Source organism: Petaurus breviceps, unplaced genomic scaffold, assembly GCF_028583685.1.
Source record: "Petaurus breviceps papuanus isolate PSGF00001 unplaced genomic scaffold, PetGlider_PUasm1.0 91041, whole genome shotgun sequence".
In the NCBI taxonomy this organism is placed as follows: domain Eukaryota; kingdom Metazoa; phylum Chordata; class Mammalia; order Diprotodontia; family Petauridae; genus Petaurus; species Petaurus breviceps.
In genome coordinates, this window is record NW_027187400.1 from 32,344,972 (window position 1) to 32,349,489 (window position 4,518).

The window sequence follows — 4,518 nt, forward strand, 5'->3', positions numbered from 1 at the left end:
CTTTCTTTCTTTCTTTCTTTCTTTCTTTCTTTCTTTCTTTCTTTCTTCTTTTCTTTCCTTCTCTTTCTTTCTTTCCTCCTTTCTTTCTTTCCTTCTCTCTTTCTTTCTTTCCCTAAGTCACTTACTAGTTGTGTTTCCCTAAGCAAGTTACTTAACCTCTCTTTCTCATTTCCCCCATTTGAGAAATGAGGATGATAGCAGAACTTACCTAATAGTGTTGTTTTGAGGATAACATGAGATGATATACGTACGAAGCACTTTGCCCATCTTAAAGGACTCTTTTAATAAATGCTGGGTAACATTATTGGATTGAATTGGGAGTAATGGGTGGTAGTGCTTAGGTGCCCCCTTTATTATTGGCTGAATCATTGCAAGATTTAAATTTTGTATTTCTGGTAAGATTGAATAATGATTCAGTGATTGTATGGGAAGCCTGAAGAATGAGCTGGGTTAATTATGAAAGACCTCCTGAAGGCCTTCAGCTGTGATTTAAGGCAGAGGAGGGAATTTAGTATCCTAGGCAACATTAAAGTTATCTGTAAAAGTTTCTTCTCATTCTAGGTCTTTGAAATAGATAATAGCAATATCTCATATTTATGTTTTGTAGTTTGTTGGGACTTTTTAAAGCCTGTTCATGGACATTATTAAATTTCATCCCCAACTGTAAAATGGGGATAATAATTCATGCCTCCCAAGAGTGCTATGTAGAGTTCAGAAAATCTTAAATTATTTATAAAATTTTGACATTTTATGATGAAATGGGCATTGTGGGCACTTGCCACATGATTGCTGACTATGACATATCCATGACTTAGTAGATGGTTTGTCTTTTAAGTTTTGCAGTGGTCAAAATATTGGAAATTCTGTGGCCAACTTCTTGATATGCCTTTCCAGGCTAGGTTAGTGTCCAGAAAGAAAACAAATATATAGTCCATTGTAGAGAACACTTTTTCTTTTCTTTTCAGTTTAGTAGGACATTCTAGAATTTGCCACAAATAGCAGGAAGTACTTTGAATTTGGAAAAGAAAAATCTGGTTTAAATCCTGATATTTATACATGTCACTCACTTTGCTTGGGTCTAAGTTTCTCCACATATCAAATGAGGAGATTGGACTAAATGACCTTTGAGCATCCTTTCAGCCCAGAATCCTAGGAGACAGTAGAGAGGAATCTAAGTGAAAGGTTTTATTATCAATAATCTATATCAGTAATAACAAATAATTGTTAGACCTCATAGAAAAAACTCAATTTGGAGTGAGAGGACCTGCATTTGAATCCCACTTACTAACTTCATGATCTTAGGCAGCCACTTCCCCTCTTCATCTCAATTCCTCGTCTTTTAAATGATAAAGTTGTATTGGATGACCTCTAAAGTTCCTTCCCATTTTACAACTATGATAAAATGATAATGACTACAGAAGTACTGAATCTCAGAGCAAGAAGGGCCTTCAGCAGCCACCCATGCCAACCAATGATAAAGAATCTTTGCAAATGGGGAAAATGAGTCTCAGAGAAGTTAAGTGATAAACCTGAGGAAGTCAATGGAAGAAAGTCAATGAGAGGGCCAGGGATGAAACCCAAAATCCTGGATTCCTTTTCCATTCTATGCTCTGACTATTTGTGCAGACTATTTCAATTTGAAGTCATAGCCAGGTTGGAAAATTTATCTTTTCTCTTTCTCAATTGATTCATCATTGAGCTGCAAATGATGGAGATTCCTGGTACTGGGTTTCTGATCAGCTGTTTCCATTGACGAGGATATGTCTTTAATTTCTGAGAAAATTGAGCCTCAGTTTCTAAACAGCCTGAACCTTTGCAACCTACACTTTTAGAGGAGGACACCCATTTTTCTTGTGTGGCTGACTGATGGGAGTCAAAGATACTCAATTCTAGCACCCTGAAAAAAAGCCCAGTTCAACAGGCATTGCCCACCCCCACGTGAATACCATTTATGCTGAGCCCAGCCCTTGGTGATGGTCTCCATTAACCTTTCCCCGCATTTCCTGTTCCCTGCATCATCGTCCTCTGCTCTTGGGTTCACTAATGTCATCGATTTTATACAGATGAATTGTTCATTCTGTTTGAGCTAAAGATAATTCCATCTATTCAGTCATCTCTAAAATTGGTCTGTAACTGTCCCTGTCCCCAATTTCATTTTCCCCCTTAACAATTTAATTAAATTAATATGGGAACAGCACACACATTTTAATTTTCCTATTTTACAGATGGTCATAAATAGGACCCAGGTGACAAAGCATAGGCCTCCCATTTCCCCCACCCCCTTCTGAGACCCTTTGATCTGTCCAGGGCTTCATTTTCTAAATGCATTTCTGTGGCAGTGTAAAGGGTTCTGGTCACAAAGAGAGATGCCCCAAGCTGGGCCAAGGACTGAGCATGAACTCCCCCAGGATGAACCAGGGACATTAAAGCTAGGATGGGAACCCGGGCAGTGGTAACAACTGAAAACAGTATCCTACTCTCCTACTTGTATATAGAATGCTTGTGTCTATCAAGCAGTTTTCTCTGCTATCTTGGCTCCTAAGCTCTTTCTGTGCCCCTTTCCTTTCTCTGGATCTGGCAGGTGGCCAGGAGCATAAAGAGCCCTTCAGTTATGAGTAATCTGCTGAGGCTGATTAGCCCTCAGAGCTCCAGGTGCTTTTTTTCAGACCAACTCTGAACCTGTTCCTTGCTGTTCTCAAAAGAAATACAGTTGTGATAAGTATCCAAAGACAGAGGCAAACGAAAGGCACTCTGGACAGCTCGGTTTCCTTCTCTGTAAATTAGAACACTGGAGAGGATCACTTGTAAAGGTCTTCACAGGTCTGACATGCTTTGTTCTAAAAGTTCCTACTACCTCTAGCATTCTGTATTCTTAAGGTCACTCTAGGCTCTGACATTCTCTGTTCTAAAGGTGCTTTGATCTCTGATATTCTATGTTCTAAAGACCACCCCAGCTCTGAGTGCCTTAAGGTTACTTCTGGATCTAATATTCTACACACTCTAAGGCCTCTTGTAGCTCTAAGAGAGGGGATTTCCAAGCACTCCTGACAAAAGAATAGAACTGCATAGAGACTTTGAAATTCAAACATGAGTTCAGAGAAACAGAAAAGGTAATTATGAATAACCAATGAGAAAGGACTTAAGAATAAATTACTTATATTCTACTATGAAGAGATGATATGTATTAGAGGTCACAGAAAAAGCCTAATTACACTGAAGGCCTGGGAGTTTTTCTGTTATGTTTTGATATCCTTAGAAAAGAAATGGGAAAGGGAGTGGAACAAGAATAAAAAGTGAGGGGAAGGGAAAAGATTAGAAAATTTTTTCTCACATAATCAGGGTAAGTAGACATAAGTATGCAGGTTTGTGTACAAATAAGGAAGGGGGTGTGGGGGAGAGAAGTACATTGGATACAAATCTATGTTTCATTCAACTAGGAAATAGGAAGGAAAGAGAAGAAGGGGGAATTAAAGTGAAGATAGATTAAGGGAGGGAATACACCCAAGCAAAATAAACTCGTAGGATATACAAAAATATCTATAGCTCTTTATGAGGTAGCAAATATGTGAATATGAGGAGTTACCCATAAATTGGAGAATGACTGAAAAATTTATGGCATGAATGTGAAGAAATATTATTGTGCTATGAAAATGATAAAGGTGATGGTTTCAGAGAAACATGGAAAGACTTATATGAACTGACATAGAGTGAAATGAACAGAACCAGAAGAATAAGTCATGTAAACATAACACATGGTAAAGACAATCAACTCTGAAAGAATTGGGAACTTTAATCAGTGAAATAACCAACCATTATCCCAGAGGACTTATGATCAAACATGCTACATACTTCATAATAGAGATGTAAAGGACAGGATGAAACATGAAAAATTTTTTTTACATGATCGATGTGGAAATTTGATTGGCTTAGGAATATACATGTTTGTGACAGGGATTTCACTTTTCCTTTGTTATCAGTGAGGGGGAATGTATATTTTTGCTGATTGAATATATATAAGATGTATTTTTAAAAAAGAAAATGGAACTAGTAACACTTATCCTACTTACCAGCATGGGAAATTGTGCATAAAATACTGAGTAAATCTTAAATACAATATGTGTCTGAGGTGGTGTCTTTTTTAATGGTATCTCACATCAGTGATGTGATGCAGATTCAGATGGTGTATACATTGCTACTCTTCTCAATGTAACAGTCTTGACAGACTGATGACTTCTGTCTTCATTAGGGACAGCTAATCAGTGTTAGTATTTTCTGAACCTGGAAATCTGAAAAATTGTGTTTACATTGACTTTTCCATTCTGAAGGCTAATTATCATCATGCCTTTATTTCTCACAGCTCTTTGGTGTGATAAGCGAATCTAATTGACATACTTTAAGACTTTGTCATTCCATTGTTTTAAGAATTGCTCTCAACTAGCACAAGGCTACAACCACTTGGCACCTTGGCTACAGATGATATTGACAAAGAGCTGTATATACATTATTTCATCCAAGCCT